The sequence below is a fragment of the Panulirus ornatus genome, chromosome 7 (genome assembly GCF_036320965.1).
Source record: "Panulirus ornatus isolate Po-2019 chromosome 7, ASM3632096v1, whole genome shotgun sequence".
NCBI classification, from domain to species: Eukaryota; Metazoa; Arthropoda; class Malacostraca; order Decapoda; family Palinuridae; genus Panulirus; species Panulirus ornatus.
In genome coordinates this window covers 48,836,008-48,851,484 of record NC_092230.1, presented here as the reverse complement: position 1 = coordinate 48,851,484, position 15,477 = coordinate 48,836,008, and the positions used below count along the sequence as shown (strand labels likewise).

Sequence of the window (15,477 nt, the reverse complement as noted above, 5' to 3'; positions counted from 1 at the left end):
GCATGGTAGTACTGCTCATATTTTGTCTTACCGCAGTTGAGCCAGAGGGAGATGTGGGCAGGGAGATGCCTTCTGCTCTGCCATCCTGTTTCTTCAAGTATATATATATATATATATATATATATATATATATATATATATATATATATATAGATATATAGAGAGAGAGAGAGAGAGAGAGAGAGAGAGAGAGAGAGAGAGGTAATCAGGTCTCGTGTTATCAACTCTGCCAGTCTCGTGTGCAACACCACCAACGTCAGGAGAGACTCACCTTTAGCGCAGCTTGTCCGTCAACGTCAACATCTGTAAAGGAAGATAACATGATGAAGAGGAAGATAACATATATGGTCCAACATCTGTAAAGGAAGATAACATGATGAAGAGGAGGATAACATATATGGTCCAACATCTGTAAAGGAAGATAACATGATGAAGAGGAAGATAACAAGATAACATATATGGTTCTTGCTACAGTTAATGTGGCTGTATCCGAGTAGTGTGTGAGTGAGTGGGTTAGGTCATGGGTCGACCAAGGTGTTGGGCGCCGCATCCCTCAGGCCCCGCACAGCCTGGCTGATCACCTGGTGGGGTCTTCACCCCCCCAGCCTGGCTGACCACCTGGTGGGGTCTTCACCCCCACAGCCTGGCTGACCACCTGGTGTGGTCTTCACCCCCACAGCCTGGCTGATCACCTGGTGGGGTCTTCACCCCCACAGCCTGGCTGACCACCTGGTGGGGTCTTCACCCCCACAGCCTGGCTGACCACCTGGTGGGGTCTTCACCCCCACAGCCTGGCTGATCACCTGGTGGGGTCTTCACCCCCACAGCCCGGGCTGCTGGGTTGGTGGAGCAAGGTGTTGGGCGGCGCATCCCTCAGGCCCCCACAGCCTGGCTGGTCTGGTACACTTTGTAGGTACTTGTCTAGTGCACTCTTGACCTTCTCTACCGTGCACCATCCCAGGTGATGGTGGCCCCACATGGCGGCGGCAACCTCTTGAACAGTCTTGGGCCCCGCAGGTGTGTGTGTGTGTGTGTGTGTGTGTGTGTGTGTGTGTGTGTGTGTGTGTGGCTACTGTGGATTTCAGAGGAAGTATTTTACCAAGTCTTCCATGCCCGTCGTGCCAGTAGGAAGTTATTACCGTATGTAAGTTGGCAACCATACCTTCTAGGATGATACAGGTACACATGATGATATACCTCTCCCGTCTGCACCCCACCCACCCAGGAAGTAGAGCCTCACTGATTTCAGTCGTTCCCAGTAATTCAGTTTCTTTACCACATTAATATGGGCCGTGAGAGATCTCTGAACACTTTCTAATTCCGTAATTTCGCCCACCTTGTACGGTGATGTTAGAACACAACAATATTCAGTTCATGAAAGAATTAGTGACGTGAATAACATCATCATTGGGTTTTCTTCCCTTGTCTTGAAGGTCCGCAGGATCCAGCCTGCCTTCCTTCTACATGAAGCATCCGTTGTTGTGTTGTGTTTGCTGAAGGTTAGGACGTTATTACTCCAAGATCCTTCACATTATTCATCTGGTTTATGACACCCTCTGTGTCTGGCTGGTATTGTGTGTTGTTTATGATTTCTTCATTTTCTCTATACCGGAGAAGCTGAAACTTATCTCCATGGGAAAGCATGTTGTTCTCGGTTGTCCAGTTAAAGACTTAGTTAATGTCTCTTTGCCTTTAAGCCTTCCTCCGCCAGGAGTCCGTTCCTGGTGACACGAGGCCCCGGCCGCAGCGCTTAGGAAGCCGGCCACGTTCACTGGGCGGGACCACAGGTCATAAAGTGTAGTGATGTGTGTACGCCTCTGGGGAGAGTAGGGGGCAAGTGAGCAGCAACGTTCTATGTATTCTTGATACATGTTGAATCCTTGTTTATACCGTTGGAGGGATGGGTGATGTCCAGAGGTTCCACGAGACTGTGTAACTCGTGTATGTCTGGGTAGTATGGTGTCAGATGGGCAAGTGTTGAGGAGTGAGCTGGGTGGGCGAGTGTTTAGTGCTTGTCGGGTGGGTATAGTGGTTGTTAGGGGTGAGGTGATCTGTGTTGCTACACCGTGCTGCTGGGGTAAGCTTCTTGCTTCTTCATAGCAGCTGGTGGTTAGGTTAGGTTGTGGTTGGGTGTGCGAGGTCCAGCCCCGTTGTTCTGAGTGCTCTGTGTTGTGTGGTTTCCAGCTTGGTTATATTTGCTTTGGATTGGGTGGAAGACGACGCAAGTGAGGCGTAGTGTAGGGTGGAGCGGATGACTTGTTGGGAGAAGATTTTACAGAGGTTCCTTATCTTGTCCAAATCTAGTATCAGTTAAGGTTGCGAGTCCCTGTATGTTAGCAGATTGCAGGATCTTACATGTTTTGGTTCAGAGTTGTGTGTGGGTGTGTGGGTGGTGGGTGTGTGGGTGGGGTTAGTATCGTGTGATCGGCTCTGCCCAGTGAGTTCCATTTCGTTATCATTCGAGCGAGGACGAGTGAGAGCGCCGTGTAGCAGTGCTCCCCTGCATCTGTCTGGCCCGCGTCACACTCACAGGGTTTTCGCCTCATTTCCTTCGTGATATGTGGCAGCGACAACACACATGACGCTGCTGCAACACCTGTGATCCAGGGACGACGTAGGTGTTATATACGTCACAACACACGAAGAAAAGTGTTATGTACGTCACAACACACGACGACAGGTGTTATGTACGTCACAACACACATGCCACAAACCTCAACCCACACGATAACAACATACAGCTCACCACAAGATCCAAGAGCTGTTGGTGATGGTCAGAAATACATTGCTCCAACATGGACACACCACCAGCAACACAGGTGTCATGTGTTGCGTCATGACGGTGGAGTGGTGACCCTGGCAAGAGCGTATGTCACTCTGTGAGGCAGTACAGTCCAGGGGCAGCGCCAGGTGGCCGGGTCATCCACGACTCAAATACATTTTTCTTCCTCGCGCAACAAGACTCGTGACCCTGGAAGCATCAGGTCTCGAGCAGCGGCCGTCCTGGGGTCTGTTATGTCGTTAATTGGGTGAGCAGGAGGGGTCAGGGGTCAGGGCAGTTACACGCGTGAAATTGAAGACAGTTTACGAGCGTCCAGACGTAATGTACAGCGTTTACTGTGATAGCGTCTGCTGGATATGTGTTTCCGGTGCTTGATTTATATATCCGCCAGTGGACTGGTGTGTGTGTGTGTGTGTGTGTGTGTGTGTTGTTGGTCAGTTTGGGTTGCTTGTCTTGGTCATGTACCAGCTGTGGTTATCGTGAGTCGATCATATTGTTCTTCAGCGTTGGTGATGTTGGCAGAATGTTTCGTTTACGACCAATCGTCGTGTGGTATTTGGTGATCACTACAGCGGCAACATAGAGGCCAGGTGTGTGGCCACCGGTCAGGTGGGCCACTATCATGGCCTTCACCACGAGTGACCTCAGCCTATATGGAAGGTGTCAGTAGTTGTCCAGACCACCAGGTGGGCCACTGCCCCCTGTGCGGGGTCACCAGGCCCACTGCTCCCTGTGCGGGGTCACCAGGCCCACTGCTCCCTGTGCGGGGTCACCAGGGCCCACTGCTCCCTGTGCGGGGTCACCAGGGCCACTGCTCCCTGTGCGGGGTCACCAGGGCCACTGCTCCCTGTGCGGGGTCACCAGGGCCACTGCTCCCTGTGCGGGGTCACCTGGGCCACTGCTCCCTGTGTGGGGTCACCAGGGTCACTGCTCCCTGTGTGGGGTCACCAGGGCCACTGCTCCCTGTGCGGGTCACCAGGGCCACTGCTCCCTGTGTGGGGTCACCTGGGCCACTGCTCCCTGTGCGGGGTCACCCAGGCCCACTGCTCCCTGTGCGGGTTCACCAGGGCCACTGCTCCCTGTGTGGGGTCACTAGGGCCACTGCTCCCTGTGCGGGTCACCAGGGCCACTGCTCCCTGTGTGGGGTCACCAGGGCCACTGGGTCACCAGGGCCACTGCTCCCTGTGCGGGGTCACCTGGGCCACTGCTCCCTGTGTGGGGTCACCAGGGTCACTGCTCCCTGTGTGGGTCACCAGGGCCACTGCTCCCTGTGCGGGGTCACCAGGGCCACTGCTCCCTGTGCGGGTTCACCAGGGCCACTGCTCCCTGTGTGGGGTCACCAGGGTCACTGCTCCCTGTGCGGGGTCACCAGGGCCACTGCTCCCTGTGCGGGTTCACCAGGGCCACTGCTCCCTGTGTGGGTTCATCAGGGCCACTGCTCCCTGTGCGGGGTCACCAGGGTCACTGCTCCCTGTGTGGGGTCACCAGGGCCACTGCTCCCTGTGTGGGGTCACCAGGGCCACTGCTCCCTGTGCGGGGTCACCAGGGCCACTGCTCCCTGTGTGGGGTCACCTGGGCCACTGCTCCCTGTGTGGGGTCACCAGGGCCACTGCTCCCTGTGTGGGGTCACCAGGGCCACTGCTCCCTGTGTGGGGTCATCAGGGCCACTGCTCCCTGTGCGGGGTCACCAGGGCCACTGCTCCCTGTGTGGGGTCACCAGGGCCACTGCTCCCTGTGCGGGGTCACCAGGGCCACTGCTCCCTGTGTGGGGTCACCTGGGCCACTGCTCCCTGTGTGGGTTCATCAGGGCCACTGCTCCCTGTGCGGGGTCACCAGGGTCACTGCTCCCTGTGCGGGTTCACCAGGGCCACTGCTCCCTGTGCGGGGTCACCAGGGCCACTGCTCCCTGTGTGGGGTCACCAGGGCCACTGCTCCCTGTGTGGGTTCATCAGGGCCACTGCTCCCTGTGTGGGGTCACCAGGGCCACTGCTCCCTGTGTGGGGTCACCAGGCCCACTGCTCCCTGTGCGGGGTCACCTGGGCCACTGCTCCCTGTGTGGGGTCACCAGGGCCACTGCTCCCTGTGTGGGGTCACCTGGGCCACTGCTCCCTGTGCGGGGTCACCAGGGCCACTGCTCCCTGTGTGGGGTCACCTGGGCCACTGCTCCCTGTGTGGGTTCATCAGGGCCACTGCTCCCTGTGCGGGGTCACCAGGGTCACTGCTCCCTGTGTGGGGTCACCAGGGCCACTGCTCCCTGTGTGGGGTCACCAGGGTCACTGCTCCCTGTGCGGGGTCACCAGGGTCACTGCTTCCTGTGTGGGGTCACCAGGGTCACTGCTCCCTGTGTGGGGTCACCAGGGTCACTGCTCCCTGTGTGGGTCTGTTGTTCATATGTTGTACCAGCAAACCTGCTCATGTAGCGTGTGACCCCGGGCAGTACGGCCCATCTGGTGTGTTCTCATGGCTGCTGTGTTACCAGCAGGTGGCGCGCCCCTGACGCCAACAACAACAACAACAACAACAGTGATCTGGTGTATGTTTTCATCCCGAGCTGCCCTACACCTCCCTCCCTGGTCCACACTACCCGGCGGAGGGCTGGACCAGGTCATCAGGTCACACCTCCACCAGCAGTCCTCACGTCATCACCGGAGACCAGATAAAAAGGAAAAAAAAACAACTCACTAATTTCGAAGCGTCCCTTATCTTGAACGTCTTTAATGATTGTACAGCTAGCGGACGGCACAGGCTCCACAACATGGTGGGTTGTTGATGATGCACAGGCTCCACAACATGGTGGGTTGTTGTTGATGCACAGGCTCCACAACATGGTGGGTTGTTGATGATGCACAGGCTCCACAACATGGTGGGTTGTTGATGATGCTCAGGCTCCACAACATGGTGGGTTGTTGATGATGCACAGGCTCCACAACATGGTGGGTTGTTGATGCACAGGCTCCACAACATGGTGGGTTGTTGATGATGCTCAGGCTCCACAACATGGTGGGTTGTTGATGATGCACAGGCTCCACAACATGGTGGGTTGTTGTTGATGCTCAGGCTCCACAACATGGTGGGTTGTTGTTGATGCTCAGGCTCCACAACATGGTGGGTTGTTGATGATGCTCAGGCTCCACAACATGGTGGGTTGTTGTTGATGCTCAGGCTCCACAACATGGTGGGTTGTTGATGATGCTCAGGCTCCACAACATGGTGGGTTGTTGATAATGCTCAGGCTCCACAACATGGTGGGTTGTTGATGATGCTCAGGCTCCACAACATGGTGGGTTGTTGTTGATGCTCAGGCTCCACAACATGGTGGGTTGTTGTTGATGCACAGGCTCCACAACATGGTGGGTTGTTGATGATGCACAGGCTCCACAACATGGTGGGTTGTTGATGATGCTCAGGCTCCACAACATGGTGGGTTGTTGATGATGCTCAGGCTCCACAACATGGTGGGTTGTTGTTGATGCTCAGGCTCCACAACATGGTGGGTTGTTGATGATGCACAGGCTCCACAACATGGTGGGTTGTTGTTGATGCACAGGCTCCACAACATGGTGGGTTGTTGATGATGCTCAGGCTCCACAACATGGTGGGTTGTTGATGATGCTCAGGCTCCACAACATGGTGGGTTGTTGTTGATGCTCAGGCTCCACAACATGGTGGGTTGTTGATGCACAGGCTCCACAACATGGTGGGTTGTTGTTGATGCTCAGGCTCCACAACATGGTGGGTTGTTGATGATGCTCAGGCTCCACAACATGGTGGGTTGTTGATGATGCTCAGGCTCCACAACATGGTGGGTTGTTGATGATGCTCAGGCTCCACAACATGGTGGGTTGTTGATGATGCTCAGGCTCCACAACATGGTGGGTTGTTGATGATGCACAGGCTCCACAACATGGTGGGTTGTTGTTGATGCACAGGCTCCACAACATGGTGGGTTGTTGATGCACAGGCTCCACAACATGGTGGGTTGTTGTTGATGCTCAGGTTCCACAACATGGTGGGTTGTTGATAATGCTCAGGCTCCACAACATGGTGGGTTGTTGATGATGCTCAGGCTCCACAACATGGTGGGTTGTTGATGATGCTCAGGCTCCACAACATGGTGGGTTGTTGATGATGCTCAGGCTCCACAACATGGTGGGTTGTTGATGATGCTCAGGCTCCACAACATGGTGGGTTGTTGATGATGCACAGGCTCCACAACATGGTGGGTTGTTGTTGATGCACAGGCTCCACAACATGGTGGGTTGTTGTTGATGCTCAGGCTCCACAACATGGTGGGTTGTTGATGATGCTCAGGCTCCACAACATGGTGGGTTGTTGATAATGCTCAGGCTCCACAACATGGTGGGTTGTTGATGATGCTCAGGCTCCACAACATGGTGGGTTGTTGATGATGCTCAGGCTCCACAACATGGTGGGTTGTTGATGATGCTCAGGCTCCACAACATGGTGGGTTGTTGATGATGCTCAGGCTCCACAACATGGTGGGTTGTTGATGATGCTCAGGCTCCACAACATGGTGGGTTGTTGATGATGCTCAGGCTCCACAACATGGTGGGTTGTTGATGATGCTCAGGCTCCACAACATGGTGGGTTGTTGATGATGCTCAGGCTCCACAACATGGTGGGTTGTTGATGATGCTCAGGCTCCACAACATGGTGGGTTGTTGTTGATGCTCAGGCTCCACAACATGGTGGGTTGTTGATGATGCTCAGGCTCCACAACATGGTGGGTTGTTGATGATGCTCAGGCTCCACAACATGGTGGGTTGTTGATGATGCTCAGGCTCCACAACATGGTGGGTTGTTGATGATGCTCAGGCTCCACAACATGGTGGGTTGTTGATGATGCTCAGGCTCCACAACATGGTGGGTTGTTGATGATGCTCAGGCTCCACAACATGGTGGGTTGTTGATGATGCTCAGGCTCCACAACATGGTGGGTTGTTGATGATGCTCAGGCTCCACAACATGGTGGGTTGTTGATGATGCTCAGGCTCCACAACATGGTGGGTTGTTGATGATGCACAGGCTCCACAACATGGTGGGTTGTTGATGATGCACAGGCTCCACAACATGGTGGGTTGTTGATGATGCTCAGGCTCCACAACATGGTGGGTTGTTGATGATGCTCAGGCTCCACAACATGGTGGGTTGTTGATGATGCTCAGGCTCCACAACATGGTGGGTTGTTGATGATGCTCAGGCTCCACAACATGGTGGGTTGTTGATGATGCTCAGGCTCCACAACATGGTGGGTTGTTGTTGATGCTCAGGCTCCACAACATGGTGGGTTGTTGATGATGCACAGGCTCCACAACATGGTGGGTTGTTGATGATGCTCAGGCTCCACAACATGGTGGGTTGTTGTTGATGCTCAGGCTCCACAACATGGTGGGTTGTTGATGATGCTCAGGCTCCACAACATGGTGGGTTGTTGATGATGCTCAGTCTCCACAACATGGTGGGTTGTTGATGATGCACAGCTCCACAACATGGTGGGTTGTTGATGATGCTCAGGCTCCACAACATGGTGGGTTGTTGTTGATGCTCAGGCTCCACAACATGGTGGGTTGTTGATGATGCTCAGGCTCCACAACCCGGGACGACATGGTGGGTTGTTGTTGATGCTCAGGCTCCACAACATGGTGGGTTGTTGTTGATGCTCAGGCTCCACAACATGGTGGGTTGTTGATGATGCTCAGGCTCCACAACCCGGGACGACATGGTGGGTTGTTGTTGATGCTCAGGCTCCACAACATGGTGGGTTGTTGTTGATGCTCAGGCTCCACAACATGGTGGGTTGTTGTTGATGCTCAGGCTCCACAACATGGTGGGTTGTTGTTGATGCTCAGGCTCCACAACATGGTGGGTTGTTGATGATGCTCAGGCTCCACAACCCGGGACGACATGGTGGGTTGTTGTTGATGCTCAGGCTCCACAACATGGTGGGTTGTTGTTGATGCTCAGGCTCCACAACATGGTGGGTTGTTGTTGATGCTCAGGCTCCACAACATGGTGGGTTGTTGATGATGCTCAGGCTCCACAACCCGGGACGACATGGTGGGTTGTTGTTGATGCTCAGGCTCCACAACATGGTGGGTTGTTGTTGATGCTCAGGCTCCACAACATGGTGGGTTGTTGTTGATGCTCAGGCTCCACAACCCGGGACAACATGGTAACATTATGTACATGCCACCTCCCTGCCACCTGCCTGACTACACTGTGACAACAGACGCCACCAGAGAGGGACCAGCAGCAGGAGGCTGGTGTGATGTGTACACAAACCTTACATATTATCATCATCATCATCATCATCACATATCATTATCATCACATATCATTATCATCACATCATCAGTATCATATCATCATCATCATCATCATCATCATCATCATCACATATCATTATCATCACATCATCAGTATCATATCATCATCATCATCATCATCATCATCATCACATATCATCTATCATCACATCATCAGTATCATATCATCATCATGGCCTCCTGTATCAGACGTGACAAAATAAAGATTAAACCTAACCTAAGGTAGGAAGGTGGGTTTATATCTTCCATACAAACAAATGACATAAACATGCAGGCACTCCCCGTCTTCTGTCGTCACCCTCCCTATGTTGCAGTGATTCCCCGTATATTGTAGCGATTCCCCGTATATTGTAGTGATTCCCCGTATATTGTAGCGATTCCCCGTATATTGTAGCGATTCCCCGTATATTGTAGCGATTCCCCGTATATGGTCGTGATTCCCCGTATATTGTAGCGATTCCCCGTATATGGTCGTGATTCCCCGTATATTGTAGCGATTCCCCGTATATGGTCGTGATTCCCCGTATATTGTAGCGATTCCCCGTATATGGTCGTGATTCCCCGTATATGGTCGTGATTCCCCGTATATTGTAGCGATTCCCCGTATATTGTAGTGATTCCCCGTATATGGTCGTGATTCCCCGTATATGGTCGTGATTCCCCGTATATGGTCGTGATTCCCCGTATATGGTCGTGATTCCCCGTATATTGTAGTGATTCCCCGTATATGGTCGTGATTCCCCGTATATGGTCGTGATTCCCCGTATATGGTCGTGATTCCCCGTATATGGTCGTGATTCCCCGTATATTGTAGCGATTCCCCGTATATGGTCGTGATTCCCCGTATATGGTCGTGATTCCCCGTATATGGTCGTGATTCCCCGTATATGGTCGTGATTCCCCGTATATGGTCGTGATTCCCCGTATATTGTAGCGATTCCCCGTATATGGTCGTGATTCCCCGTATATTGTAGCGATTCCCCGTATATGGTCGTGATTCCCCGTATATTGTAGCGATTCCCCGTATATTGTAGTGATTCCCCGTATATTGTAGTGATTCCCCGTATATGGTCGTGATTCCCCGTATATTGTAGCGATTCCCCGTATATGGTCGTGATTCCCCGTATATGGTCGTGATTCCCCGTATATGGTCGTGATTCCCCGTATATGGTCGTGATTCCCCGTATATGGTCGTGATTCCCCGTATATGGTCGTGATTCCCCGTATATTGTAGTGATTCCCCGTATATTGTAGTGATTCCCCGTATATGGTCGTGATTCCCCGTATATTGTAGTGATTCCCCGTATATTGTAGTGATTCCCCGTATATGGTCGTGATTCCCCGTATATGGTCGTGATTCCCCGTATATTGTAGTGATTTCCCGTATATGGTCGTGATTCCCCGTATATGGTCGTGATTTCCCGTATATTGTAGTGATTTCCCGTATATGGTCGTGATTCCCCGTATATTGTAGTGATTCCCCGTATATGGTCGTGATTCCCCGTATATGGTCGTGATTCCCCGTGTATTGTAGTGATTCCCCGTATATGGTCGTGATTCCCCGTATATTGTAGCGATTCCCCGTATATGGTCGTGATTCCCCGTATATTGTAGTGATTCCCCGTATATGGTCGTGATTCCCCGTATATTGTAGTGATTCCCCGTATATGGTCGTGATTCCCCGTATATTGTAGCGATTCCCCGTATATGGTCGTGATTCCCCGTATATGGTCGTGATTCCCCGTATATGGTCGTGATTCCCCGTATATTGTAGTGATTCCCCGTATATGGTCGTGATTCCCCGTATATGGTCGTGATTCCCCGTATATTGCACTGAATCACAGGAGAGTAAAATCCCGTACAGTAAAGGCACATGTTCCTCAGGGCCGTATACTGTCACCCTGGCTAACCCTGGGGGAGATGTACAGACATATTATAATCATCTGTACATACCATCACAAGCTGGGGTCTCACAACACCCCCAGCAGCCACCCCAGGGTAACATGACCATCACAACAACCCCAGCAGCCACCCCAGGGTAACATGACCATCACAAGCTGGGGGTCTCACAACACCCCCAGCAGCCACCCCAGGGTAACATGACCATCACAACACCCCAGCAGCCACCCCAGGGTAACATGACCATCACAAGCTGGGGGTCTCACAACACCCCCAGCAGCCACCCCAGGGTAACATGACCATCACAAGCTGGGGTCTCACAACACCCCAGCAGCCACCCCAGGGTAACATGACCATCACAACACCCCAGCAGCCACCCCAGGGTAACATGACCATCACAACACCCCAGCAGCCACCCCAGGGTAACATGACCATCACAAGCTGGGGTCTCACAACACCCCAGCAGCCACCCCAGGGTAACATGACCATCACAACACCCCCAGCAGCCACCCCAGGGTAACATGACCATCACAAGCTGGGGGTCTCACAACACCCCCAGCAGCCACCCCAGGGTAACATGACCATCACAACACCCCCAGCAGCCACCCCAGGGTAACATGACCATCACAAGCTGGGGGTCTCACAACACCCCCAGCAGCCACCCCAGGGTAACATGACCATCACAAGCTGGGGTCTCACAACACCCCAGCAGCCACCCCAGGGTAACATGACCATCACAAGCTGGGGTCTCACAACACCCCCAGCAGCCACCCCAGGGTAACATGACCATCACAAGCTGGGGTCTCACAACACCCCAGCAGCCACCCCAGGGTAACATGACCATCACAACACCCCAGCAGCCACCCCAGGGTAACATGCGGCCAGCCACCAAGTGTATCTTTACTAAACACAGGTTCCCCATGTTTACTAGAGGAAATTTGTGATAATTACCAAGGGAACCTTCTGGTATTTACTATGGGAACTTTCTGGTATTTACTATGGGAACTTTCTGGTATTTACTATGGGAACTTTCTGGTATTTACTATGGGAACCTTCTGGTATTTACTATGGGAACTTTCTGGTATTTACTATGGGAACTTTCTGGTATTTACTATGGGAACTTTCTGGTATTTACTATGGGAACTTTCTGGTATTTACTATGGGAACTTTCTGGTATTTACTATGGGAACTTTCTGGTATTTACTATGGGAACTTTCTGGTATTTACTATGGGAACCTTCTGGTATTTACTATGGGAACTTTCTGGTATTTACTATGGGAACTTTCTGGTATTTACTATGGGAACTTTCTGGTATTTACTATGGGAACTTTCTGGTATTTACTATGGGAACTTTCTGGTATTTACTATGGGAACTTTCTGGTATTTAATATGGGAACTTTCTGGTATTTACTATGGGAACTTTCTGGTATTTAATATGGGAACTTTCTGGTATTTACTATGGGAACTTTCTGGTATTTACTATGGGAACTTTCTGGTATTTAATATGGGAACTTTCTGGTATTTAATATGGGAACTTTCTGGTATTTACTATGGGAACTTTCTGGTATTTACTATGGGAACTTTCTGGTATTTACTATGGGAACTTTCTGGTATTTACTATGGGAACTTTCTGATATTTACTATGGGAACTTTCTGGTATTTACTATGGGAACTTTCTGGTATTTACTATGGGAACTTTCTGGTATTTAATATGGGAACTTTCTGATGTTTACTGAGGAAATTTTCTGGATTTACTACGGGAAATTTCTTCTTAGGGAATTTTGTAATTACTAGGAAAAAATAGATTAATTTCTAATTCCAGTAGGAAGTTTGTGGTGTTTATTTCCGATTTTTACTATTAGGATTTGTCTAATGTTTACTCGGGTAAGTTTCTGGTTCCATGTGAGGATATTAGTGATGTCTACTGGCGTAAACTGTTGATTTTAGTGTGGGAATATTCCTGATGTTTACTATGGTTACATTTCTGATGTTTACTGAGAAATTTCTTGTTACTCAGTAAAATTTCTGATTTTTACTTGGCAAAATTTCTCATTTCTGCTTAGGGAAATTTCTGATGTTTACCAGGGAAAATTTCTGATGTTTACCAGGGAAAATTTCTGATGTTTTTCTAAGGGAAATTCCGATGTTCATTTGGGTAAATTTCTCATGATTACAAAAGGAACATTTTCTTTCCCTGAGGAAGACCAGAGCAGGATGGTAGGAGTGAGCACATCAACCAACCTCCCTCCTGACACGGCCAGGGTCACGTCAGCCCTCACAACACCACATGAGGCCTGGCTGGGGGTCACGTCAGCCCTCACAACACCACATGAGGCCTGGCTGGGGGTCACGTCAGCCCTCACAACACCACATGAGGCCTAGCTGGGGGTCACGTCAGACCTCACAACAACACATGAGGCCTGGCCAGGGTCACGTCAGCCCTCACAACAACACATGAGGCCTAGCTGGGGGTCCCGTCAGCCCTCACAACAGCACATGAGGCCTGGCCAGGGTCACGTCAGCCCTCACAACAACACATGAGGCCTAGCTGGGGGTCACGTCAGCCCTCACAACAGCACATGAGGCCTGGCCAGGGTCACGTCAGCCCTCACAACAACACATGAGGCCTGGCTGGGGGTCACGTCAGCCCTCACAACAGCACATGAGGCCTGGCTGGGGGTCACGTCAGCCCTCACAACAGCAGCACATGAGGCCCGGATAATGAGAATACGGTAGACACCTGTGCATGTGTAGCCTCATCACGGGTGTGCTCACGCCTGTACACCTGCACGTCTGATGCCAGAGCACAACACGTCAACATCACCATCGGCAGGTGAGGAGTGTACACAGGTGCGTCTCACCTGCTCCTGCCAACTTTCCCTGGCCCAACACCCCTACACCATACGTCAGCCCGGCACCCACCAACCCTGCTGAGGACTGGTTCACCAGGCTGTTTGCTGCTGCAGTTCCGCATGTATCCCATGTGGTTTAGCCTGGCTAGTCTGGTACACCTTACACGAAACTGTCCAGTGGTTTACCGTGTCAGTCTGGGGGAGGAGTTCCCCACACTGGGCCACCTCACAGGCATGAGGTACCTTGGTCTGGTGTAGCCCACCACCCAGCCACTCAGGAGGACGTGCCGCACCTCCACCTGCGGCAGGAGGACGTGCCGCACCACCACCTGCGGCAGGAGGACGTGCCGCACCACCACCTGCGGCAGGAGGACGTGCCGCACCACTATGTACAGTTTCAGACTCACAATGATGCCACAATGTAGAGATTTTCTGGTGAGTATATTTAGTGGAGGTGCTGGAGGTGTCTTGTGTTACTTAATGAAGACTAGGTTCATCATGAGTCTGGGGCTGAGTACATGCTCTCAGTGGCCCTCATGAACTCGTGGGATGAGGTGGTGTTACCTGCCTGGTATGTGTACCACTGCTGAAGAGTCTGCTGGGTCGTTACCGATCTTGCTTGATTCCTTTCATGATATAATCAACACGTGTGATGAAAGTAAAGCGGATGACGTAATCTACTTACATTAAAGAAATGATTAATTTCCACATCAAAGATTACGAGCAAAGGTTGTTACGTGTTATAGATGCGGTTGTCCCTTGGTTATGATATTGGTAAACTGACCGTAAACAATGAGTTGTGATAATACTCATGTATCAGAATGATTAGACGTAACAAGTGGAGTGCCACAAGGATCACTCCTGGGACCGGCTCTCTATCTCATACATATTAATAATCCAGGTAATGATCCAGGTAATGATCCAGGTAATGATCCAGGTAATGATCCAGGTAATGATCCAGGTAATGATTCTGGTAATGATCCAGGTAATGATCCAGGTAATGATCCAGGTAATGATCCAGGTAATGATTCTGGTAATGATCCAGGTAATGATCCAGGTAATGATCCAAGTAATGATCCCGGTAATGATCCAGGTAATGATCCAGGTAATGATCCAGGTAATGATCCAGGTAATGATCCAGGTAATGATAATGATACCGGTGATGATACTGGTAATGTAATGATCATCGTTCTTCACAACTCACTGGTGCATCCTCGTCTTTGACATTGTATTGATCTGGGTCACCAACTTGAAGAAGACATAGAGAGAATGGAGGAAGTACAGAGGGAAGCTGCTGAGGCCATTCTAGCACTCAGAAACAACGCTTACGGGTCCCGACCAAATTTATCCAACTTAAAACAACAAAAGAGAAAGTTACAAAGTGATCTAATATTCAAGTTATCATTGATCATCTCTTTCTCAGCAGCTACTTCAAGCTTCATCTGTCACATTTCCCTCGTAGTAATGGATACAAACTGGTAGGTAAACCATTGATCTCGAATGAGGCGAACTCATTTTTCTTCATCATGATCACTACCACATGACTGACCAGGTAGGGCGGGTGAACACAGTGCTACACACATGATTACGACCACAT

The 15,477-nt window shown here is 51.2% G+C and overlaps 1 protein-coding gene across 1 annotated transcript in view; it reads right to left on the bottom strand.

Moving 5' to 3' along the window:
• Positions 1–15,477, bottom strand: part of Pde8 (phosphodiesterase 8) — a 302,345-nt gene that overhangs the window by 280,833 nt on the left and 6,035 nt on the right. Inside the window, exon 2 of the mRNA XM_071663763.1 lies at positions 272–303. The gene's annotated coding sequence lies outside the window, so the exon portion shown is untranslated. The remainder of the gene's footprint in view (positions 1–271; positions 304–15,477) is intronic.